At 39.4% G+C, this 27,012-nt stretch overlaps 1 long non-coding RNA gene and 1 other non-coding gene across 4 annotated transcripts in view; one reads left to right on the top strand and one right to left on the bottom strand.

The window, feature by feature from the left end:
* Window positions 1-17,342, bottom strand: part of LOC125965321 (uncharacterized) — a 327,903-nt gene extending 310,561 nt beyond the window's left edge. For all 3 annotated transcript variants that reach the window (XR_007479064.1, XR_007479062.1, XR_007479063.1), the window contains exon 1: window positions 16,597-17,342. This is a non-coding gene — a long non-coding RNA (uncharacterized LOC125965321). The remainder of the gene's footprint in view (window positions 1-16,596) is intronic.
* LOC117199790 (U6 spliceosomal RNA) lies at window positions 5,697-5,806 on the top strand. Its single transcript, XR_004481128.1, has one exon. It is a non-coding gene; the product is annotated as a U6 spliceosomal RNA (small nuclear RNA).
* Window positions 17,343-27,012: the final 9,670 nt, after the last annotated feature.

The raw sequence follows: 27,012 nt of genomic DNA, 5'->3' as shown, positions 1-27,012 counted from the left end.
TCATAAATCTAGGACACTTTTCATTCACAATCCACTACACTTTTCACTCTCGCACAAAAAACTTTCAATAAGCGTGTGGCAGCCTACAGTGTGCAAAATATACCGTGCAGAAAAGTGATTAATAATTAAAAAAAGACAAGAATACCCCTCTAACTAGAAACTCAAAACCTAGACGAAAAGATAAGGCATAATCCATAAAACAGTAACTAAACATAATGCCCAGTGTCCACTTGGATCATCCTACCTCTCAAGATCTGTATACAATTAGCTTGAACCCCCAACTCCTTGTTCAATGGGAAGATGATTGTCTCCCTCTGAATTTCTGAAAATTCTCTGCCATTTCTCCCAGCTCTCTGGCTCTGAGTTCTCCCTTCTTAATCCTCCATTTTCTGCTCAACTTCTGGTGGCTAGGTATTCCTCCATCCTCACTGCTCTTCTTTAATCTCAACACAGATCTCCACCCATTTAATTTGATTCCCATGAAAACCACTCATGTCAGGCTCTTGTGTGTGTAGCAGCCATCAGTGAGTATTCAGGAAGGAAAAAGGAGTTTATATCACAACCACACAAATGCCTAAAAATTCAGTCTTAGACACCTTTTAGGCCATTTCCACTAGTGGCCAGCCTCTCCCCAAGATGTGTGGTTCTCTGTTTCTCTCTTCAGTCTCCCCTCCCCAGCACCTCCAATCTTGTTTCGAATTTGTTTTCTCTTTGTGCTTCGGTGACATTTATTCTCATAGGCTTATTTTCTCTCTCCAAGCAGACATCAAAGTATTTCCTTAACAAGAAACAGTCTTCTCTCTAGGAGAAATTCTGGTGCTAGTTCCTCAGAAAATAACTTTTTTGCCCTTTCGCACCACTTTATGTACTGAGAATACACAAGGCTCAAGCCTTTTTGTCCAATTGCTTGTGGTCATTTTCTAATTTAAGATTCACTTTCTTCAGCTCTTTGTCTAAATTAGTAATTGATTCTTAAACTTCAGCATGTGTAGGGATCACTTAGACTGCTACTTAAGAATGCAGATTCCTGATCTGCACCTTGTTACTCTGAATCAGGATCTGTGAAGTGGATCTCAGGAACTGTGACCACCAGCTGAAGGGATTCTGACATTGGCGCTCCAAAGGACACAATTTAAAAATCATTGATCTTATTCATTAATAAAAACATTAAATAGCATTGATTTAGTCCTCACCTCCAAGGAGCACCATGAACACTGTATCCTCAGATTGAAAATAATTCATAGTGATTTCTTCAAAAAGTTATGCAATCTTTAAAATTCTAAGATTGGTGAAAATTTTTGAAATTTTTACTGGAGGTTGAGGTGAAAAGGATAAACTTGCATATAGACATACATACAAAAATGAAAGGCCCATATAGGCAGAGATTTTTATTTGTATTTCACTGTTGAACTGTTAGCACCTGGACCACTCCCTGAAATAGGGTAGTTCTTAATCCTTATAAGAATATTAAGTACTATAGCAATCAATTATGGACACAAAAAGGAAACTTCTGAGGTTACTTCATTATACTTTTTGAGATATTCAAGAGCCAAAGCAAATAAAAGCTAAAATATGGAATGTGGGAAACCAAGTAGCAAGGTGTTTAAAATTATGCTATCCTCTTAATATGTTAGAGAAGGAAAACATTAAAGGCTAAATTCAAATTAAAGGAAAACTCCCACCGATTCCTCTATAGGGTATCATCACATTCGCATGAAAATAATCTCCTATTACCAGCAGAAACAAATTACTGAAATGTACCTGAGATAATTAAATTTCAAGCTGGAGCAGACTCTGCTGGGAAAACTGAGTTTTAAGTTAGTTTGTATTCTTAATGTATTCTTTGTCAAAATCTGATGTCCTCCTTCAAGGGCAATTTTCCAGGGGCCAAAATCATTGCATTCTGTCTTCACCTCATGAAATTTTTTAAGTGTGTGTTAGAGCAGAGGCTTTATGAAAAATGTCCATCGCTTAAGACAGGAAAACCTATGGAGATAGCGATTTCATTTTATGGCAAAAATATCTGATTCCAACATCATCCTCTGTTCAGAAATTAGTTTATGAAGCAAACAATTGGCAATCTGAAATATTTCTCCACTAGTAACAACAATGTAGATATTTGGTAGAATAAATGCAACCATTTAGACAAGAACAGGGTTCTCTATTGTACAAATACTCTGGTAGAAACACATCGTGCATGTAGCTGATCTCTGCATTTGGATTGTGCTGTGTGTATTGTAAGTGAACATATTTTGCTCCAGTCCTTACTCCTTTGACCTTTTAGAGTCTTAATGAGACTCCCAAAGCAACAATCAAGGCACAGTGTTCCATTCTGGAAGCATTCAGAAAGCAATGCACTGTGGCTAAATTTACTTGTAGCAGTCAGAATTTAAAAAGACATCTGATGACCATCTTTCTAGGAGACACACAGTCACTCATTTTCTATTTAAATAAATTGTTAAAATAGTTGCTGCTTCTTAGCTCACTCATGTAAAAAAAAAAAAGTCGGGGTGGAGGGGGCCCCGGGGAACAATAACAAAAACAACCCATGTGAGGCTTTTAATGACTGCAACTCAGGCATACTCATATTGTAAGACACAGAACAATGGAAACTTTTGTGCTCATTTGAAACAATTCTGGCTCAGAAAACACAAATTACAATTAAAATTGAGGCAACAAAATTAGAAGCTGAAAACATTGAGAATTGCTCATGTTGAAGAAACAGTGTCTGCTTTATCAAGAATTATATTTGGCACAAACTTCAGAAAGTAAGTGAAAGTTAGGGGGGGAAAAGGAAACTCAAACTTCAAAGTAGTATTTCATCTCCTAAATGATAACATGCGAAATATCATATATCTTTACACATTCAAAAGTTTATTCATTTAAGCAATAGCCCTGATGTTAAGATGTATTTTGCTTATGGTACTCGGTCTGGATTTTTTTTCTGGGTAACATAATCTAAAAGAGCACAGCAAGGCCCAGAAAGTCAGCTCTTCGCTCCACACTGTTAAATTACATGGTGGGGATAAAAACCTGCCAGATTAGAGAGCCCAGATGTATTTTGGAAGTTTAAGCAGAACTCAAGTGCAATCTAGCCTTCTCCACTGGAAATCTAGATTTAAAAAGCAGCTATGTTTTTCTTTAATTTTATTTTATTGTGGCAAGAACACTGAACATGAGGACTAGCCTCTTAACAAATTGATAAGTGTATAATACAGCATTTGTTGTCTACAGGTGCAACATTGTACAGCAGCTCTCTAGAACTTATTCATCTTGCATAACTGAAACTTTATGCCCATTGATTAGTAACTCCCCATTCCCTCCTCCCACCAGCCCCTGGCAACCACCATTCCACTCTTTGGTTCTATGAATTTGGCTTACTTTATATAAGTGGATTCATGCAGTATTTGTCTTTCTGTGAGTGGCTTATTTCACTTAGCATAATGTCCTCAAGATTCATCCATGTGATAGCATATTGCAGAATTTCCTTCTTTTTTAAGGCCAAATAGTACTCCATTGTATGTATATACCACATTTTCTTAAATAAATAAAAAACAATTCTCTCAGAATATACAAAATTGTAAATGAAGAGAAAAGCCAGCCTGGCTTCTGAAACGGTACAGTTGTCTGAGGGCCTCAGTGCTGGGATACATTTTCCAGCAGCACAGAATCCAGGTTGGAAGGAGGAGAGTAAAGAAAAGGGATTAGGAAAGTCATCCCCTACTTCTACCCTCCTGCCCACGTGCATCTATCCTGAACTATGGGCTGGTGCCTATGGCTGGTCAGGTCTGCTGGGGGAAGCTCAGGTAAGAGAACAGAAGGAGTGTGGGAAGGAAGGACACATGAGAGGAACATGGAGCTCACCCAGACCAGCTTCTTTTACCACTTAGATTGGTTGGGGTAAAATTAAAGCCCTTTACCAATCCCCTCTACCGCTCCCCCCAACAAACATGAAGTATTTTTTCACTCAACTGTATAAATCTTTACTTGATCATAAGTAAATCTAAAATTATGTCTGTAATCTTAGGAATCAAAAATAGTTGAACGTAATTGTGCATTATGTACAATAAGTGGAGGAGTCAAAGTCAAACCAGGGTCAGGGGTGTCTTCCAAAACCATGCTCTTTCCACAACAGAGAGCTGCTCGTAAATAACAGGAGTGGAGGGCTTCCCTGGTGGCGCAGTGGTTAAGAATCTGCCTGCCGACGCAGGGGACACGGACTCGAGCCCTGGTCCAGGAAGATCCCACATGCCGCAGAGCAACTAAGCCCGTGTGCCACAACTACTGAGCCTGAGCTCTAGACGCTGCAAGCCACAACTACTGAGTCTGCAAGCCACAACTACTGAGCCTGCGAGCCACAACTACTGAAGCCCGCACGCCTAGAGCCCATGCTCCACAACAAGAGAAGCCACTGCAATGAGGAACCCGCGCACCGCAACGAAGAGTAGCCCCCGCTCGCCACAACTAGAGAAAGCCCACGCGCAGCAACGAAGACCAAACACAGCCCAAAATAAATAAAATAAAATAAATTTAAAAAATATAACAGGAGTGGGAGCGCTGTGTGAGGAAAGCCCACAAACAAAGTCTAAATAAAACAAGCAGAAACCTCACCAACGGCTGACAGATATTTAAGGGCTTCCTGAATGGGTGATAATAAAGCTCCACTAGGGAAAATTCTGGAAATAGATATAGCTCTTAGTGCATAACAGGTGTTGGGATCAAAATGTAGATGCAAGAATGTTTGTACATCAGGGCTGTAATGGAATTCTAAATGGTGTCTTCTGGCACAGCAGTTTTATTTCAAGAGATGTTCTAATTTCAAAGCCATCATTCCAGAAGTCAGCAAATTATGAGCATGAATACAGAGAAACTGCACCAGAGAATATTGACGAAATCTTTCTCAGTCCTCCCAACCACAAATCTTGAGTGTAGCTATTGAGAAAACGTTTGCTTGTAAAACATTTAGAGATAATAGTGAGAGTTCAACTCAAAACTTGGGTGAGGTAAGTATCATTGTTCAGCATATAAATGATTGCACAAGCAAAACTAATGTGTTCACAAGAACAGGATGTGTTCATAAGAACAGGATGTGTTTGTGGAGGCTGTCTAAGGCCATAAATTGAAAAAGTGGGGGGCAGATGTGGTCTTAGACACAGCAGATCTCAGAGATTAAGAGCAAGGGCTATATGGGCAGGCTGACCCAGAGCCATGTCTTTCACCCATAGCTTAGTGGTTGTAAGACCATGTGTAGTTAATTATACTACTATTTCTGAATCTTAGTTTTACTATCTTTAAAATGAAAATAAGGGAATTACCTCATTGCATTCTTTTTGAATTAAGCTGGACAATGCATTGTGCATTATTTAGCATAGTGCCTGGAATATATTAAGAGCGCATTTAATCTAGATTTAATCACTTTTCAGTTGTTTCATTTTCAACCAGATAAATTAGGAAAATACAGCCATGATCATTTTGGATCAGATAACCTATCCCTATATTCTGTCTCTGCGTGTAGAATCAGAAGGTATTTTACTCACCTTCCATGCCTCAATACTCTGATAGGGAGCATTATAGAATTGATCAAAGCCCTTTTTTTATAATAGTCATTAAACGGATCTTGCTTGTCTTTCAGACTCACAGTCTCTATCATTTTTTCTTCTTTATGTAAATAAGTGTTTTCATTAAAATGTGTACCAGTGCTCACTTCAGCAGCACATATACTAAAATTGGAACAATACAGAGAAGATTAGTGTGACACCTGCTCAACGATGTCATACAGGAAATTCAGGAAACATTCCACATTATTATGAAAAGAGTTCTGGATGTGGATGGTGGTGTTGGTTGCACAACAGTATGAATGTCTTTAATACCACTTAACTCTTCATTTAAATTGGTTAGCATTGTAAATTTCATGTTACATATATTTTACTATGATACCGAAATTAGGAGAAAATGTATTAACACCGCTTCATTAAGAGGACACTGAGCTATTAAAATACTGGTCCCTTGTCAACAATTTTATATATTTGACTGGTCACAGAATAGCTAAATTCCTAGCCCACTGTTATCAGCAAAGCAGAGGCAAACAGAGCATTAAAATTCTGAATATTGCGAAGACTGACCAGAGCAAGCTGGGTTTTGCTTATTTATTTATGCTTACTGCAATACATAACAATTCAGAAGCATGACCATTTGTAGAATTACCTGTTATCACTGAATATTCCACTATTGTATTTTTATACTTCTAGAGAGACTCATGGGACAGAAGAGAGTAATCAAAGCATAATTTTATTTCATGTTGATGCCAAACAGCAATTTAAAATGTTCTTGTATTATTTACTTTTCTATACAGAATTGAGTAGAAAGCTTTTCTGAAACTAAAATGACTGATTGAAACAACTTGTGTATGAATGTGAAGCACGAAAACAAATTTACACCAAGTGAATATTCACAAGCCCTGTTGCAGTTTCCACTCTTCTGTGATCTAAAATCTCATCAGGCAACAAATATGGTGATGAATGCTTTTGAAAAGAATACAGTTGTTTTCCATTTTTCTTGTAATGTGAAAATAACAACTTCTTGTTTTCAAAATCAAGTCAACCTTTACCTGCATCCTTGCCCTTAAATTCCACCTTCCCTCCTGTTACAATAGGTGAAGTTTCCCTGTTTCTATCTACTGCTCTCTCTATAGCTAAAGCTAGTTGAAATAGCTATTTCAGTTTCCTCACTTCTTACTCTCCACTCAACGCACTTCAGTTTATCAGCACCTTCATCTTGCCGCGCCCAGTGGCCACCTCTCCAGCTTCACCTTTCTCAACCTGTGAGCAGCATTGGACATGTTCTTGTTTTTGACATCTACCCTCCTGATGCTTCTGCTTCTTCAGCAGCCTCTCCTTCTCAGCCTTCTCTGCTTGCTCCTTTTCTCCTTCCTGCTTTTAATTACCAGAGTGCCATGAGACTCAGTCCAGGGGTCCATCTCCTCTTCTATCAACACTCTTCCTAATGGTCTCACCCAGACCCTGCGTGCAAATACCATCTCTCTGCTAATGACTACTAAAGGTATATATCCAGCCCTGACCTCCCCCTGAATCCCAGGCTCATATCCAATAGCTTACTCATCATTTCCACTGGGTGTCTATTAAGCATCTGCCCAAAGCAGCAGCCTTAATCACCCCTCCAGAGCCTGCTCCTTCTTTAACTGACTCAGTTGCTAAGTCTGAAAACCCAGAAGCCATCTTTGACTTCTCTCTCCATCTCCCCTGCAATAAATCTATCAGCAAGTCTCGTCAGCTTATGTATATCAGAACATTTCCTAAACCAGTCACGTTTGCTGCCTCCCCTGCCACCATCCTTGTGTGTTATCATTAACTCTCACCTCAGCAAACGCAGCAGCCTCCCCGCCAGCCGGCTTGCTTCTGTGCCTGCCCTCCCACACTTCATTCTCCATGGAGCAGGCAGACAGAGCTTGTAAAGACTAAATCCTGTTATGCTGCTCCAAAGGTTCCAGGGTCCAGGCATCGCACTTAGAATAAAACCCAGCTGCTTACTGCCTCCTGATCTGGCCCAGGCCACCCTTCAGATCTTACATCCTACTATCCTGTTCTCCCATTTTTTTTTACTGCTCTAAGCCAAACCGCCCTTATTATTCCCCAAACGCACCAATGTGTTTCCCACCACAGGGATATTTACTGACACGTAGTTAGTGTTGGATAAATATTTACCAAACAAATGATGGTAAGCTGGGCTGTTTCCCTTCTCCACTCTCACTATAATTTTCTGTCAATATATACAACTTCCCTACACACTTTTGTACCCACTCTGCATTACGTCCAGAGAAAAAGAACACTATCAGTCTTATTTTAGGGTTACTCACTGTGACTTACTCAAAGTGTTTCTTTTTCCAGTGAGAGGCCTGACGGAAGGGATGGCTATCTTGATTTAAGGCAGCCCGAGGCATGTCTTAAAAAGCAGTTATGCAAGATGATTAAGTTCCATATATATGCTGTAAAACATTGTGGCTATAATTAGCAACACTGTATTGTATGCTTAAACATTTATTAAGAGGGTAAGTCTCATTTTAAGTGTTCTTATCACTATAAAAAACTTCCTACTATCAGATTTGTTAGATTACAGCATATCTAAAATTCAAGTTTTGGGGAGGGGAGCAGTGCTGCCTCTGTAACTAAGCAGATTACAGCCAGGGGCCAATAATTTGCATTTATACTAACATCGTATCTATCTTTTCACCCTATTCATAATCTGATTAACTCTCACCACTGTTTTCCACCCCTCTCCTCCGTGTATCTTCCTTAAGCTGAGTAAGGCTAAGGTCTAGAAATGAGTCTTGGCTTTCTACCATCCTCTGGCAGGCCAGTGGTCTCCTTTAATCAACGCTCTTTCTTCCAAAGCTCCAAGTACATCACATCTTCATCCCACAAATAACTGAATTCTCATTTGATTTCAGGCATTATGTTGTTTCTGCTATAAAATTTATAGCAAGAGATTGACCTGTGCCTATATTACTGTAATTCCTTTAAGTTCCTTGAAAGCAAACTGCTATATAAATCTAAATATTTTACAATCTTTAAATTATCCTAAATGTCCCCACTTCAACTTGCTCCCTTACTCTCTATTTTCCTGTCTTATAAATTCCTACTACATTTTCACGGCATTCTGTAAGATCTCAGTAAATGATAGTGACTGACATCTCTTTTGATGTCCCTTGGCCTACATTCTTCAAGTTTGCATCTGCCAAAGTGCTTTCTACCTCAAATTCAAAAGCCAACCCCAATTCCGATTAATGTGAGAAGACTAAGTGGCAGAGCCAGGTGTTAGAAGGCTTTGGGAATAAAAATCCCAAAGCACTCTGTTGTGAGCATCACGTGTGAAGTACTGAGGGAGACTGCAAAATGAATAAGGCCAGGCATTGTCCTCAGGACCTTATGATCTCATGGGCAGCCAGATTCCCCCTAAGTACCATACTATGACCTAAGGAAAATCATGGAATGTCAAAATCCCATGCAGTTGAGAGATCTAGCTTCCTGGAGGTGGCATGCGCCTCAGGTGGTGAAACGTGAGCAGGATTTCCACGAGAGGAAGAATCCCAAATGATGATCCCTCCATCCTATGGCAGCAAATAACAGGTTTTCTGAACTGGGCTTTCTGAAATTTCATTCCATGTGCGGACCGGATTATCCGCCAGACCGTGTTTAATGTTTGTTTGAGGATAATAATGACAGCTGAAAAACACAGACTCACTCTTGTGAGTCGATATATGAGGGGCACTGGCAATATCAAGACAAGGTATCTCTTCCGCAAAGCGAATGACAGAGAAAAGTCATATAAACGCAGGTAAAGGACGTTCTTCAAGGACAACATGGAGCCAGGGCGAGGGCAATCCTATCTGGGTCTAGCAAATGACAACAGAAGACAGACTGAGTTTCACAGAGTTTCCACCACAGTAACAGAGATAGGTCTTATTTGAGTGGGAGGAGAAAGCCAACCTCTAGACAGCAAGACACAGCTACAAACACACACAGAGAAGGATGTAGGCAGGTGCTTCTTACGTTTCTCCTCATAAAGCCTTTCGGCCTCATGCACACAGAACATACTCTGTGAGATCCAGAATATGTGCAAACACTCACAGTGCCAAGTAGAGGGTGAAGGAAGCAGAATAAGTTTTTGGCTTCCTCTCACCTCCTCTGCAAGAGCCCGTCTATCCTTTCAGGAACCACTTCCTCAGTCTCTTTGCTTTTCTTTTTACCCCACAGCCCCCAAAACTATATTTGGAGTTTTAAATATAAATAGAAGTAGTCCCTTTGAGCTCAAGTTCTTTCCCTACAGCACGCCAAAACAGCAACAGCTTCCTCTCCCTATGTCTATACTTGCCCTATAAATTACATGTAGCAATTACAATAGAAAGATTGTTTTAATTTAAAACAAGAAAAAGGACATAGAAAAGCAGCTGTATGCTTTAGCAGGGGACTGTGGTAAGGCCCATGGTATCTCTAAGTTGAATACACTGATGTGAGTCACAGCTCCATTGGACCAGCTCTTAAGAGCAGAATTGCCCTCTGTTGTAAGATACTGTCGCATAGTAAAGAGTGGTTCTTCTCATGGGAAGTGTTCAGTGCAGGGCCATGTGTTCAGGAGGCATTGCCTAAGAAAGGGGTCAGGTGAGGTCACACAGACTCTAGGACAAAGGTTCTCAGTCTGACCTGAGACTGGGGGTGGGATCTGTAGATGGACGGCAGAACACCTGTGAACTTTGGAAACTGTACGTGAAATTGTGGCTATTTGCATTTTTCAAGAGAGAACTTCCATTGTTCGATTTATATTTTCAAAAGGATACATAAGCTTCAAAATTATGAAGGTCAGTGCTCCATGGAAAGTATGTTAGTTTGCTAGGGCTGCCAAAACAAAGTGCCACAAACTGGGTGGCTTAAACAACAGAAATTAGGTTCTACCCAAGTCCACTGTGACCCCAGCTTAACTAATTACATCTGCGACAACCCTATTTTCAAATAAGGTCACTTTCTGAGGTACTGGAGATTAATACTTCCGGATATGAATTTGGGGGGAACAGTTCTAGCCATAACAGAAAGCATAGCAGTGGAGTGTGAAGTATCTCTTCTCCCATCCCAAACATCATCTCCCAACTTCCAACCTAAGAAGAGAGAGAGTATTAATAAACCTACAAGAAGGTTGTAACTTCTATATCCCGACATGAATGTCATGGTATGAACACCAATCATAATAGGGCAAATGATTTAATTAATGTAAAGCTCATAGAGCAGTACCAAGCTCATAGTATATCTTCAATAAAAACTTACCATGATTTATACACATTCACTGTCTCAGCATTTTCATTCACATCTGAACAGAGATGTTCTGGATTTCTTTGTGATTTTCTCTTCCTTTCTTACAACCGCAAATTACAGCTTTCTCAGGAGATGGGCCATCTACTATGCTGTGCATATCACACTGTCCAAAATTCAATAAGCATTCTTAGCCCCAAGGATAACCCCTTTACAGTCACCCGGTGGGCAGTGCTGCAAACCCAGGCCCCAGACCTGATCTGCTGAAAAAAAGGTCAGCAAAAGGCTTTGAACCTCCTTTTCTTTCTCTCTGTTTTTCTCTCCCATGAGCAGTGTCAAGTATGTATTCTGAAGTCCATTTTTCCTTGTTCCCCGTTCCTGACTCTAAGAGATAAAACTGATTCCATTTGACAACAATTCTTTTATCTATTTTTTCAGAGGACTTTTTGGCCTCTAAACACAGTTCACATTCTTTTTATGTTTCCAAATAGACTTGTTTTTGTAACTTTCTGTGGCATTTATTATAGAATAAATACCTGTACTCTTTCCTTGAATGTATTTACTATTTTCAGCCTGCTACTCTTTTAGTTCACGGGTGAATTATTGACAAAACAGCCTTTCACTTCTAAACAAAATTATTTCCCCCTATAAATTTTAATTCTTTTTATTTACATTTTCCTAGGTATGTGATATTATATTAGAAAACTCATATAAGTTCCACTAAGTAATAATAAGCATATCAATTTAATTCCATTCAATAATTTTTGAGTTTCCATCATGTCCTGGGCACTGTGCTTGTCACCAAACACAGAAAAAAAAAAAAAGTAAAACAAACAAAAAAGAAGACTGAAGCTTCCTAGAAAGAGTGAAAGCAGAAAAAGAGAAATAATAGCTATTGGAAATTGGAAGTCATCGTGTCACCCGATGAATTGAGTGAAAAATCTTACATGTTGTATCACTTAATATCAACATGTGAGAAAATAGAAAGTAAAGGACAAAAAAGACTTATAAAGATTACACTTCTAGTAAAGTGGCAAAATTTAATTGCAAAACTAAAGCCCTTTCTACTTTATTGCACTGCCTTATTCATTCTACAAAGATTATTGAGAATCTACTATTAATGCCAGGCAGACTATTAGGCACTGTGAATAAAATAATAACTAAAACACAGCCATGATCACTACACACGTGACTCTTAGGGTCCAATTAAGGAAACTCATTAATCAAATAATCAGTCAAATTCATTTAAAATTTCTATTATAAACACATGCTAAGAAGAGAAATGCATACTCTATGAGAGTCTCTAATGTTCAGATGACTTAGGTCCTAAGGGAAGTGAGAGGATGTTTTGCAGATGGAGGAATATTAAGCTAAAATCTAAAGAACAGGATATTTTAAAAAGCCAAGGGTCACTACCACTTCTGGGAAAATGGAGTAAACATATTTTTCCCTATTATTCATGCTAAGTACAACTAAAATTCCTGGACGTTATATACTAAACAAATATCAGAAGGCTCTGAAAGGTATAGAAAAGAAGGCAGTGATCTGGGGACCACAAGGCCCAAGGAATGACAGTAAGTTCCTTGGGTTTTCTTTCTACCTTGTACATCTCAGACTTGGAGATGAGAAGCTGATAACCCAGAAACACCAATAAGTACAGACAAAAATCCCCAGTGAAAGCCTGATCTCTAGCATCCCCCAAAAAAATGAGGAAAAGGAAAAAGTAAAAAATAGAAAAATTTTAGACAATAAGCATTCTACTCTAGGCAAATATCACAGAGGAGCTGTAACCATGCCTCCATCCATGCTGACAAAGGCTGAGAGAGGCATCCAGACTTATACCCTCAAGAGTTTGTAACAAGTGCCCCAAACACATGCCAGGTTGTTGTCAGAAAAAATCAAATAGGGAGATAGGACTTTCATTCCCAGGTTTCAGTAATAAGTACCCACCCCGCACTCCCAATGGTGTCAGTAGAAATCACATTGGGGGCTGAGTGGAGGGTCAGAACTTTCACATTAACTCAGAGATAATGAGTTCACATCTGCTGATGTCAGTGGAGACAGCTTGTATCACCAAACTCTCACCCCTGCCCAGCAGTAACAAGGAGCCCACACACAAACACACATGCGCACACACACGCACACATGCACATGTCACACCTATCAATGGAGGTTGTGTGGGAACTTGAATTTCTACCTCTACTTGGCAGTAAGGAGGTGGTGCCCCTCCCTTCCTTCTCTCTGGAGTAGTGTCTGAGGGAAAATGTATTTAAATAAGATTCAGAGTCTCAGAAGATAAGAGGAAAATGTCCAGAGTTCAATTTAAAATTACTAGTCATGCCAAGAACTGGGAAGATCTCAAACTGGATAAAAAAGACAATCGGTAGATGCCAAACAACGATATGACAGAGATGTTAGAATTATCTAACAACAATTTTCAAACATCTGTGATAAAAATGCTTCAACATGTAATTACCAACATGCTTGAAATAAATGAAAAAAAACAGAAAATTTCATCGAACAAATAGAAATATTCAACAAAGAAATAGAACATATAAAGTAGTACCAAATGGCAACTTTAGAACTGAAAAAAATGTAATAACTGAAATTAAAAGCTTAGTAATTGGCTCAACAGCAGAATAGAGGGAACAAAGAAAAGATTAATGAAATGGAAGTTAGAAAGATAGATATTATACAATGTGAAAAACAGAGAAATATATACTGAAAAAAATGAACTGAGCCTTGAAAACCTGTGGAACTATAACAAAATAGCTAATATTCTTGACTGGAGAGTTCAAGAAGGAGAAGAGCAAGGGGTCAGGGCTGAAAAAGTACTGGATGAGAGATTCCAAATTTGGCAAGAGACATAAGCCTACAGATTCAAAGCTGAGTGAACCCCAAACAGAAAAAAACAAATAAGCAAACAAAGAAACTCATGCCAAGAAACATCATAATTGAACTTCTGAAAACTAAAGACAAAGAAAAATCTTGAATGTAATGAGAAAAAAAATGACACTTTACCTATAGAGGAAAAAGCAATTAAAATAACAGCAGATCCCTTATCAGCTCCCATAGAAACCAGAGGAAGTGGCAGGATATTTCTCAGATGCTGAAAAAAAGATATGCAAACCCAGAATTCTATGCCCAGTGAAAGTAGGCATGAATGAAGAAGAAATAAGCCATTCTCATATGAAAGAAAACAGAGAGAATTTGTGGCTAAAAGAATGTAGGAGGGCAGCTGTATATTTATATGCTAGCAATTGAACATGTGGACAACAAAATTAAACATACAATACTTTTTTAAATAGTTTTTTAAAAATGAAATATTTTAGATGTAAATCCAACAAAACACGTACAAGACTTGTGTGTTTAAACTACACAACTGATGAGAGAGATTAAAAAGTCTAAAAAATGAAGACATATATGTTCATGGATTGGAAGGCTCAACATAGTAAAGATATCAGTTCTTCTCAAATTGATATACAGCTATAATGCAATTCATATCAAAACCTAAGCAAGATTTTTCATAGATCTAGACAATATTATTCTAAAATGTATATGAAGAGACAAAGAAACTAAAATAGCTAAAACAATTTTGAAAAAGAACAATAAAATACTAGAGTCTGTCATACACAGTGAAGTAAGTCAGAAAGAAAAAGACAAATACCGTATGCTAACACATATATATGGAATTTAAGAAAAAAAAAATGTCATGAAGAACCTAGGGGTAAGGCAGGAATAAAGACGCAGACCTCCTAGAGAACGGACTTGAGGTTATGGGGAGGGGGAAGGGTGAGCTGTGACAGGGCGAGAGAGAGTCATGGACATATACACACTAACAAACGTAGTAGGGTAGATAGCTAGTGGGAAGCAGCCGCATGGCACAGGGATATTGGCTCGGTGCTTTGTGACAGCCTGGAGGGGTGGGATAGGGAGGGTGGGAAGGAGGGAGACGCAAGAGGGAGGAGATATGGGAACATATGTATATGTATAACTGATTCACTTTGTTATAAAGCAGAAACTAACACACCATTGTAAAGTAATTATACCCCAATAAAGATGTTAAAAAAAAAAAAAAAGAACAATAAAATAGGAGGAATCCACCTACCCAATTTCAAGACATTATATGGCTACAGTAATCAAGATTGTGTGGTATTGCTAGACAAATAGATACACAGATCAATGGAAAAGAACAGAGGACACAGAAATAGATGCACATAAATATCCCCAACTGATGTTTTGACAAAAGTTCAAAAGCAATTCAAGGGAGGATAGGTGGTCTTTCAACTTATTGCTGAAACAATGACATATCTAGGCAATAAAATAAACCTTGATCTCAGTCTTACTGCTAACACAAAATTAACTCAGAATGTATCAAAGACTTAAAGGTAAAATGTGAGGCTATTAACCTTTTAGAAAAAAATAATGAGAAAATCTTCAATATCTTGGACTAGACAGAGTTGTTAGACTTGATACCAAAAACATGATCCATAAAAGGAAAAATTAATAAGCGGACCTCATTAAAAATAAAAACTTTTACTGTGCATAGGACCCTATTAAGAAGATGCAAGGACAAGCTACAGAGTAAGAGAATCAAGCCACATAGCCAACAAAATATCTAGAATAAAGAACTCTCAAAACTCACCAGTACAAAATCAAACAATCTGATTAACACATGGGCAAAAGACATGAAGAAACATTTCACAGAAGACATACAGATGGCAAATAAGCACAGGAAAGGTTATTTAATATCATTAGCCATTAGGAAATGTTAATTAAAACCACAGTGAGATACTACTAAACACTTATCAGAATGACTAAAATAAAAATTAATGACAAGACCGAATGCTAGTGAGGATGCAGAGAAAGTGGATAATGTTATATTACTGGTGGTAATGAAGAACACTGCAGCCACTCTGGTACTATTTGGCAGGTTAAAAATAATAACAACAAAAGAAAACACCTTAACATGTAACTACCATGTGACCCAGCAGTTATACTTCTGGACAATTATCCCAGAGAAGTAAAGATCTATGTTTACACAAAAACAGGTACCGAGATGTTTATAGCTGCTCTATTCATAATCGTACAAAATTGGAAGCATCTAGATGTCCATCAGTCGATGAATGGTTAAAAAAACTGGCACAGATTTTTAAATTCAAAACAAGTGTCTCGAGAGGCTTCCGGGAAGATGGCGGAAGAGTAAGAGGCGGAGATCCCCTTCCTCCCCACAGATACACCAGAAATACATCTAAACGTGGAACAACTCCTACAGAACACCTACTGAACGCTGGCAGAAGACCTCAGACCTCCCAAAAGGCAAGAAAACCCCCACGTACCTGGGTAGGGCAAAAAAAAAGAAACAACAGAGACAAAAGAATAGGGACGGGACCCGCACCAGTGGGAGGGAGCTGTGAAGGAGGAACGGTTTCCCCACACTAGGAAGCCCCTTCGCGGGCGGAGACTGCGGGTGGCGGAGGGGGAAAGCTTAGGAGCCGCGGAGGAGAGCGCAGCAACAGGTGTGCAGAGGGCAAAGCGGAGAGATTCCCGCACAGAGGATCAGGGCCGACCGGCACTCACCAGCCCGAGAGGCTTGTCTGCTCACCGGCTGGGCGGGCGGGGCTGGGAGCTGAGGCTCGGGCTTCGGTCGGAGCACCGGGAGAGGACGGGGGTTGGCGGCGTGAACACAGCCTGCAGGGGGTTAGTGCGCCACGGCTAGCTGGGAGGGAGTCCGGGGAAAAGTCTGGACCTGCCGAAGAGGCAAGAGACTTTTTCTTACCTCTTTGTTTCCTGGTGCGCGAGGAGACGGGGTTAAGAGCGCTGCTTAAAGGAGCTCCAGAGACGGGCGCAAGCCGCGGCTAAAAGCGCGGACCCCAGAGACGTGCATGAGACGCTAAGGCTGCTGCTGCCGCCACCAAGAAGCCTGTGTGCGAGCACAGGTCACTATCCACACACCCCTTCCGGGGAGCCTGTGCAGCCCGCCACTGCCAGGGTCCCGGCATTCAGGGACAATTTCTCCGGGAGAACGCACAGCGCGCCTCAGGCTGCTGCAACGTCACGCCGCCCTCTTCCGCCGCAGACACGCCCCACACTACGTGCCCCTCCCTCCCCCCTGGCCTGAGTGAGCCAGAGCTCCCGAATCACCGGCTCCTTTAACCCTGTCCTGTCTGAGCGAAGAACAGATGCCCTCCGGAGACCTACACGCAGAGGCGGGGCCAAATCCAAAGCTGAGCCCCTGGGAGCTGTGAGAACAAAGAAGAGAAAGGGAAACACCTCCCAGCAGCCTCAGGTGCAGCGGATTAAAGCTCCACAATCAACTTGATGTAACCTGCATCTGTGGAATACCTGAATAGACAACGAATCATCCCAAATTGAGGAGGTGGACATTGAGAGCAAGGTTTAGGATTTTTTCCCCTTTTCCTCTTTTTGTGAGTGTGTATGTGTATGCTTCTGTGTGAGATTTTGTCTGTATAGCTTTGCTTCCACCATTTGTCCTAGGGTTCTATCTGTCCGTTTTTGTTTTTTTTTTTTAATTTTTTTCTCTTAATAATTATTTTTTATTTTAATAACTTTATTATATTTTATCTTACTTTTTAAATTTTACTTTATCTTCTTTCCTTCCTTCCTTCCTTCCTCCGTCTCTCCCTCCCTCCTTTCTTTCTTTCTACTTCAACTAATTCTTTCTCTTTACTTTTTCTCCCTTTTATTCTGAGCTGTGTGGATGAAAGGCTGTTGGTGCTGCAGCCAGGAGTCAGTGCCGTGCCTCTGAGGTGGGAGAGCCAACTTCAGGACACTGGTCTACAAGAGACCTCCCAGCTCCACATAATATCAAATGGCGAAAATCTCCCAGAGATCTCCATCTCAACACCATCACCCAGTTTCACTCAACGACCTGCAAGCTACAGTGCTGGACGTCCTATGCCAAACAACTAGCAAGACAGGAACACAACCCTACCCATTAGCAGAGAGGCTGCCTAAAATCATAATAAGTCCACAGACACCCCAAAACACACCACCAGACGTGGACCTGCCCACCAGAAAGACAAGATCCAGCCTCATCCACCAGAGCACAGGCACTAGTCCCCTCCACCAGGAAGCCTACACAACCCACTGAACCAACCTTAGCCACAGGGAACAGACACCAAAAACAACGGGAACTACAAACCTGCAGCCTGCAAAAAGAAGACCCCAAACACAGTAAGATAAGCAAAATGAGAAGACAGAAAAACACACCACAGATGAAGGAGCAAGATAAAAACCCACCAGGCCTAACAAATGAAGAGGAAATAGGCAGTCTACCTGAAAAAGAATTCAGAATAATGATAGTAAAGATGATACAAAATCTTGGAAATAGAATAGACAAAATGCAAGAAACATTTAACAAGGACCTAGAAGAACTAAAGATGAAACAAACAATGATGAACAACACAATAAATGAAATTAAAAATACTCTAGATGGGATCAATAGCAGAATAACTGAGGCAGAAGAACGGATAAGTGACCTGGAAGATAAAATAGTAGAAATAACTACTACAGAGCAGAATAAATAAAAAAGAATAAAAAGAACTGAGGACAGTCTCAGAGACCTCTGGGACAACATTAAATGCACCTACATTCGAATTATAGGGGTTCCAGAAGAAGAAGAGAAAAAGAAAGGGACTGAGAAAATATTTGAAGAGATTATAGTTGGAAACTTCCCTAATATGGGAAAGGAAATAGTTAATCAAGTCCAGGAAGCACAGAGAGTCCTATACAGGATAAATCCAAGGAGAAATACACCAAGACACATATTAATCAAACTGTCAAAAATTAAATACAAAGAAAGCATATTAAAAGCAGCAAGGGAAAAACAACAAATAACACACAAGGGAATCCCCATAAGGTTAACAGCTGATCTTTCAGCAGAAACTCTGCAAGCCAGAAGGGACTGGCAGGACATATTTAAAGTGATGAAGGAGAAAAACCTGCAACCAAGAGTACTCTACCCAGCAAGGATCTCATTCAGATTTGATGCAGAAATTAAAACCTTTACAGACAAGCAAAAGCTGAGAGAGTTCAGCACCACCAAACCAGCTTTACAACAACTGCTAAAGGAACTTCTCTAGGCAAGAAACACAAGCGAAGGAAAAGACCTACAATAATGAACCCAAAACAATTAAGAAAATGGGAATAGGAACATACATATCGATAATTACCTTAAATGTAAATGGACTAAATGCTCCCACCAAAAGACACAGATTGGCTGAATGGATACAAAAACAAGACCCATATATTTGCTGTCTACAAGAGACCCACTTCAGACCTAGGGACACATACAAACTGAAAGTAAGGGGATGGAAAAAGATATTTCATGCAAATGGAAACCAAAAGAAAGCTGGAGTAGCAATTCTCATATCAGACAAAATAGACTTTAAAATAAAGACTATCAGAAGAGACAAAGAAGGACACTACATAATGATCAAGGGATCGATCCAAGAAGAAGATATAACAATTGTAAATATTTAGGCACCCAACATAGGAGCACCTCAATACGTAAGGCAAATACTAACAGCCATAAAAGGGGAAATCGACAGTAACACATTCATAGTAGGGGACTTTAACACCCCACTTTCACCAATGGACAGATCATCCAAAATGAAAATAAATAAGGAAACACAAGCTTTAAATGATACATTAAACAAGATGGACTTAATTGATATTTATAGGACATTCCATCCAAAAACAACAGAATACACATTTTTCTCAAGTGCTCATGGAACATTCTCCAGGATAGATCATATCTTGGGTCACAAATCAAGCCTTGGTAAATTTAAGAAAATTGAAATTGTATCAAGTATCTTTTTCGACCACAATGCTATGAGACTAGATATCAATTACAGGAAAAGATCTGTAAAAAATGCAAACACATGGACGGTAAACAATACACTACTTAATAACGAAGTGATCACTGAAGAAATCAAAGAGGAAATACAAAAAAAAACCTAGAGGGCTTCCCTGGTGGCACAGTGGTTGAGAGTCCGCCTGCCGATGCAGGGGACACGGGTTCGTGCCCCGGCCCGGGAAGATCCCACATGCCGCGGAGCGGCTGGGCCCGTGAGCCATGGCCGCTGAGCCTGCGCGTCCAGAGCCTGTGCTCCGCAACGGGAGAGGCCACAACAGTGAGAGGCCCGCGTATCGCAAAAAAAAAAAAAAAAAAAACCTAGAAACAAATGACAATGGAGACACGATGACCCAAAATCTATGGGATGCAACAAAAGCAGTTCTAAGAGGGAAGTTTATAGCAATACAGTCCAACCCTAAGAAACAGGAAACATCTCGAATAAACAACCTAACCTTACACCTAAAGCAAGTAGAGAAAGAAGAACAAAAAAACCCCAAAGTTAGCAGAAGGAAAGAAATCATAAAAATCAGATCAGAAATAAGTGAAAAAGAAATGAAGGAAATGATAGCAAAGATCAATAAAACTAAAAGCTGGTTCTTTGAGAAGATAAACAAATTGATAAACCATTAGCCAGACTCATCAAGAAAAAAAGGGAGAAGACTCAAATCAATAGAATTAGACATGAAAAAGGAGAAGTAACAACTGACACTGCAGAAATACAAAAGATCATGTGAGATTACTACAGGCAACTGTATGCTAATAAAATGGACAACCTGTAAGAAATGGACAAATTCTTAGAAATGCACAACCTTCTGAGACTGAACCATGAAGAAATAGAAAATATGAACAGACCAATCACAAGCACTGAAATAGAAACTGTGATTAAAAATCTTCCAACAAACAAAAGTCCAGGACCAGACGGCTTCACAGGCGAATTCTATCAAACATTTAGAGAAGAGCTAACACCTATCCTTCTCAAACTCTTCCAAAATATAGCAGAGGGAGGAACACTCCCCAACTCATTCTACGAGGCCACCATCACCCTGATACCAAAACCAGACAAGGATGTCACAAAGAAAGAAAACTACAGGCCGATATCACTGATGAACATAGATGCAAAAATCCTCAGCAAAATACTAGCAAACAGAATCCAACAGCACATTAAACGGATCATACACCATGATCAAGTGGGGTATATTCCAGGAATGCAAGAATTCTTCAATATACACAAATCAATCAACGTGATACACCATATTAACCAACTGAAGGAGAAAAACCATATGATCATCTCAATAGATGCAGAGAAAGCTTTCGACAAAATTCAACACCCATTTATGATAAAAACCCTGCAGAAAGTAGGCATAGAGGGAACTTTCCTCAACATAATAAAGGCCATATATGACAAACCCACAGCCAACATCGAGAAAACCATAATTCAAAAAGAGTCATGTACCAAAATGTTCATTGCAGCTCTATTTACCCGGAGATGGAAACAACCTAAGTGTCCATCATCAGATGAATGGATAAAGAAGATGTGGCACATATATACAATGGAATATTACTCAGCCATAAAAAGAAACGAAATTGAGCTATTTGTAATGAGGTGGATAGACCTAGAGCCTGTCATACAGAGTGAAGTAAGTCAGAAAGAGAAAGACAAATGCTGTATGCTAACACATATATATGGAATTTAAGAAAAAAAAATGTCATGAAGAACCTAGGGGTAAGACAGGAATAAAGACACAGATCTACTAGAGAATGGACTTGAGGATATGGGGAGGGGGAAGGGTAAGCTGTGACAAAGCAAGAGAGAGGCATGGACATATATACACTACCAAAGGTAAGGTAGATAGCTAGCGGGAAGCAGCCGCATAGCACAGGGAGATCAGCTCGGTGCTTTGTGACCGCCTGGAGGGGTGGGATGGGGAGGGTGGGAGGGAGGGAGATGCAAGAGGGAAGAGATATGGGAACATATGTATATGTATAACTGATTCACTTTGTTATAAAGCAGAAACTGACACACCATTGTAAAGCAATTATACTCCAATAAAGATGTAAAAAAAAAAAAAAAAAAAAGACCCAACCTCAGTAATATAATTAGAGGCCCTCTGCTGTATTATCAAAAAAACCCCAAAAAACTGGCACATCACAATAAAAAGTATTAAACTATTGACACCTTACAACAACCTGGATGAACCTCCAAAGAATTATGCTGAGTAAAAAAGCCGACCCCAATAGATTACATATTTGATGTTTCCATTTATTCAACATGCTTGAAATTACAAATTATAGAAATGGAGAACAGATCGTGGTTGTGGAGGTTAGTAGGAGGTGGGAGCACTGGAAGGGAGATAATGTGGTTATAAAAGAGCAACACACGGGCTTCCCTGGTGGCGCAGTGGTTGAGAGTCCGCCTGCCCATGCAGGGGACACGGGTTCGTGCCCCGGTCCAGGAAGTTCCCACATGCCGCGGAGCGGCTGGGCCCGTGAGCCATGCCCGCTGAGCCTGCGCGTCCGGAGCCTGTGCTCCGCAACGGGAGAGGCCACAACAGTGAGAGGCCCGTGTACCGCAAAAAAAAAAAAAAAAGAGCAACATTAGGGATCTTTGTGGTGATGAAAATATTCCAAATCTGACTGTATCAATGTCAGTATCCTGGTTGTGATATTCAACTACAATTTTGCAAGATGTTACCTTTGGGGAACTGAATAAAGGATTCAGAGAATATGTCTGTATTATTTCTTTAAACATCATGTGAAACTAGAATTATTGCAAAATGAAAAATCTAATTTAATAAAAGGCAAAGGGTGATGAATAGAAACAGATTATTCCAAACATAGGAAACCATTTATGAAAGGGCTCTGGCAGGAGGAACTAATGTATCTCTGATGAACCACAGAAGGCCATTGTGGCTGAAATGCTGAGAACAGGGAGTGTAGGATGAGGGGCAGATATGTAAGGGACAAGTTGTAAGATGAATACAGAGAGGTGGGTGTACTGTGCAGGCTCATGTGGGCCACCTTAGAGACTATGGTCTTAATGTAAAAGCATGAGGAATCGTTGCCATGTGTGAAGTAGAGAAATGGCTTAATCAGAATAGTATTTTGAAAAGATTACCGTCTGCAATTTGGAAAATAGATTAGAGGGACAAAAGCAGATATCTCCCCAACATGCAGCTCACAGTTCAATTATGCTGCTCCAGCTACAGAAGTTCAGTCTGTGATAGAGAAGCTGCCTAGAGAATCATGTGATTCATTAATCAGTTGCCTTGAGCAAAATTCTCCTCTGATGTGTCCATGGGAAAATTCCCACAGACTTAAAAAGCGGAAAGCATTTGAAAATTGGTTTGATGTGTTAACTATTTTAATTCCTCAACCACGTAGGTATAATCAAAAGCAACCTGAGCATTCTTTGTGACCCCTACCAAAAGTAAGGAAACTCTTATTTTAGTTTCTAAAATAAATCATTTCACAGAAACATTACAAATATCAGTGATAACAGGATTTTCTGTAGTGTTTGCTAGAAATTTAGTGCATTCACACACATTAAAAGAGTTGTCCATGAAAACTTACAGAACATGAAAAAGGATGTTATGTTATAATTTATTGTGCCCCCGTAGCTCACGTTTTCTAAAACAAAACTATTAAACATAATTTTAAGATTCACCATCCTACTTGTTTATTGCCTACCACTTACCTAAGGATACAATCCATGCCAACGATCGCAAATTAGGATTTATTTGTAGTAAGCAACCGATTGTTTCTGTTTTCCATCTTTATAAAAAAAAATCAGTTGGTCTATTTTTCCTCAGTGAATTGAATAGATTGCTCCTCATTTTAACATCATAAAGATAATGGCTAGATGGACACCTACCAGTTTTTCATATTGAACAATCCTTTATTGAACATTATTCACTTTCATGTACATTACTTCATTTAATCATACAATGATGCAATGCGGTATTCAGAGCAGGCTGCCAGTTTATGGAAGATGTAAAAGTCACCAAGACAAGCATCAGAGTCAGGATCTGAACCCACAGCTCCTCCAAATATTTAGCCACTAGCCATATGTGGCTGCAGGACTCTTGAAGAGTTCTAGTTCAAATTGAAAGTTTTATAAGTGTAAATTACACTCTGGATTTTGAAGATTATTAAGCATCTCATTAATAGTTTATATATTGATATGTGTTGAGATGATAAAATTTGGATATAGGGTTAAATTAAATATATCATGAAAATTAATTTCACATTTTCCCCTTTAAGCTTAAAATTATACATGTGGATCTCCTTATATTACCATGGAACAGCACAGACCCAAATTTTGTCAGCTGTCTCCTACATTCGCTGGAAATCCCTGCTCTTCTCTCCATCCCCACTGACAACCCCCCCAATCCAGGCCACTTGTCTCATCTTTCTCCGAGAGAATGATCTCATTCTTCTCACATCAACTTTGCCCACCACTGCCCATCCACACTCTGTCCTTCAGTGTAGCCAGAAAGATGTTTTTAAAATATAATCTGATCATATGACTTCCCAACTTCAACCTTTTCAGGGAACTCCTGTTGCCTTTCCATTTAAATGCTGTTTTCTAACCATGGTGTATGAGACTTCAGGACTCATTTTTGCCTATACCCAGCCTCATCTTTCCCACTCCCAACCTGCGAAAATTCTCTCCGTGAGACAATACTTCAGGTTTCCTTCTGCCTTAGGCCCTTTATATATTTGGTTCACTGACACTCTTCTGCCAGCTTGACCTATGACTTCTACTCATTCCTCAGACTCCAGTTTAAATATTATTTCCTCAATTCTCTACAGCAAAGTGCACCCCCTTTGTAGAAACCTATATTCCTCACACTTATACTTACTTGCTTAGTATAAACAAATCACACTTATTTGTTTAGTACTCCTATTTCCAATAGACTGTAAACTCCATTAAGACCAGAACCCTTGGCCTCATCCACCAGTGTATTTCCAGCACATAGCTGGAACATATGCTTGTCAAACAGAGAACGTTAACAAAGTATCTGGTGACTGACTGACATTCCAAGACATTACATACAGCTATATTGATTGAGAAAGCCAAACTTCTCACAAGCTGGTTTATCAGTCAAATTATAAAATCTACATTTTGGTCATATGGAAGAAATTGAAAGGTTGCTGGTCTCATTTATATATTTATTTTTTTATTCTCAGCTCTGTCAAAGAAGTACAAAAAAGAGATCATTTAAGATCTAACGATAAAGGAATCCATGCCTGAAATTTTGGAGCAAAAACCCAAACTTGTAGAGGTTTTTTTTTTTTTAAAAGGGAATGTGTCTAATTTATGAATGCATGGACTTCTTTCTCTACTAAATAATTGACTGAATTCAATAAATACAATTACTATAAATAATATCTGAGAACACACGAGAAGACTTCTTATTCAGTACCTGTTGCCTTGATGCTTTTTTCTAGGACTGTGCTCCAGAGTTATATGACGTGCATTCTTTTTTTTTTTTTTTTTTTTTTTTTTTTGCGGTACGCGGGCCTCTCACTGTCGTGGCCTCTCCCGTTGTGGAGCACAGGCTCCGGACGCGCAGGCTCAGCGGCCATAGCTCACGGGCTCAGCCGCTCCGCGGCATGTGGGATCTTCCCGGACCGGGGCACGAACCCGTGTTCCCTGCATTGGCAGGCGGACTCTCAACCACTGCACCACCAGGGAAGCCCCAATGACGTGCGTTCTTTAACGTTATTTATTTAAAAAGAAACCTTCATTGAACTCTGTTTTCTCCTCCAGGTCCCATTCTATCTGCAACCCTTCCTTGGCCGTCAACTTTAATATTCACTTGTGTACAGGGCTTGTGGTGTGCAGAGCCCCTCCACTGTCTGCACTAACTCCCTCCAACACTTCTCCTTCGAATTTCTACTAAGTGCACTGCTCTCCTTCCACATCCAGGACTGTTCACACTCTCACCTGAAAGTCGCCAATGACTTTCTTCTTGGCCAATCTACTCCCGTTGCTCTCTGTAGGATTTGACATCTTTGGCAGATGTCTTTCTACAGTTTCTACAATTTTTACATGTTTTTCTGACTTAAAAACAGTGTATGGTTTTTCAAGAAACTGGAAAATACTGTAAAGTCTGAGCACAGCAATAGCCACCCGTAATCTCATCGTCTCATAACCATCTGAACCTTCTGATATCACTCTGCTTACTCCTTTTCTGTGCTTCTCTAAGACCTTTTTTGAAATTTAATAAGATTTTACTAAATGTCGACATACATTTTTCTCTTGTCATTAAGAACATTTCAGAAACATAATTTTAATGTTACATGTGATATTTCACTTTACCATTCCTTATTACTAGAGATTCACATTATTTTAAATATTTCAATATTATGAACTGAGTTGTTTTAAACATTTTTATACATGAATATTTTTCATTATTTCAAATTATTAACAAGGAATCATTTTCTAGAAGTGGAATTCATAGATCCAGCACTATAAATATTTTGGGGTTTTGATGTAAGTTATTAATTTTACCAATACACCCCCATTAGCAATGTGGGAATGGGCTCGTTTATCTACACATTTATCAACATTAAACAGTATTTATATATTTTAGTTACTGATTTTGAAGGCAAACCATTCCTTTTAATTAACATCATACTAATATAGTTAAAATGTCAATATAAAACACTGGTTTTCCTCTTTTTAAATTGGCGGTTCATATCCTTTATGTAATTATTTATGGGGCCTTCAACTTTTTCTTATCGATTTTTAGAAGCTGTTTATAGTTTAGACTAATTATTTCTTTTTTAAGACTTTTTTTTAAAGAGCAGTTTTAGGTTTACAACAAAGTTGAGAGGAAGGTACAGAGATTTCTCCTCCACCCCTGCCGCCACACATGTACAGCTTCCCCCAACATCAACATCACTCACCAGAGTGGTATAGTTTTTACTGAGGATAAACCTACATTGACACATCCTAATCACCCAAATTCAAGTTTACCTTAGGGTTGACTCTCAGTGTTGTACATTCTATAGGTTTGGACAAGTGTATAGTGACATATATACATAATCATAATATCATACAGAGGATTTTCACTGCCCTAAAAATTCCCGGTGCCCTGCCTTTTCATCCTTTCCCCTGCCCTTCCCTGGCCTTTTCCACAAAGTCATATAATTGAAATCATACAGTATGTAACCTTTTCAGATTGGCTTTTTTCACTTAGGAATATGCATTTAAGTTTCCTCTATGTCTCGTCATGGCTTAATAGCTCATTTTTTTTAGTGCTTAATAAAATCCAATTGCTTGAATGTACCATAGTTTATTTATCC

The sequence above is a fragment of the Orcinus orca genome, chromosome 9, assembly GCF_937001465.1.
Source record: "Orcinus orca chromosome 9, mOrcOrc1.1, whole genome shotgun sequence".
NCBI classification, from domain to species: Eukaryota; Metazoa; Chordata; class Mammalia; order Artiodactyla; family Delphinidae; genus Orcinus; species Orcinus orca.
This window is presented reverse-complemented; position numbering and strand designations above follow the sequence as displayed.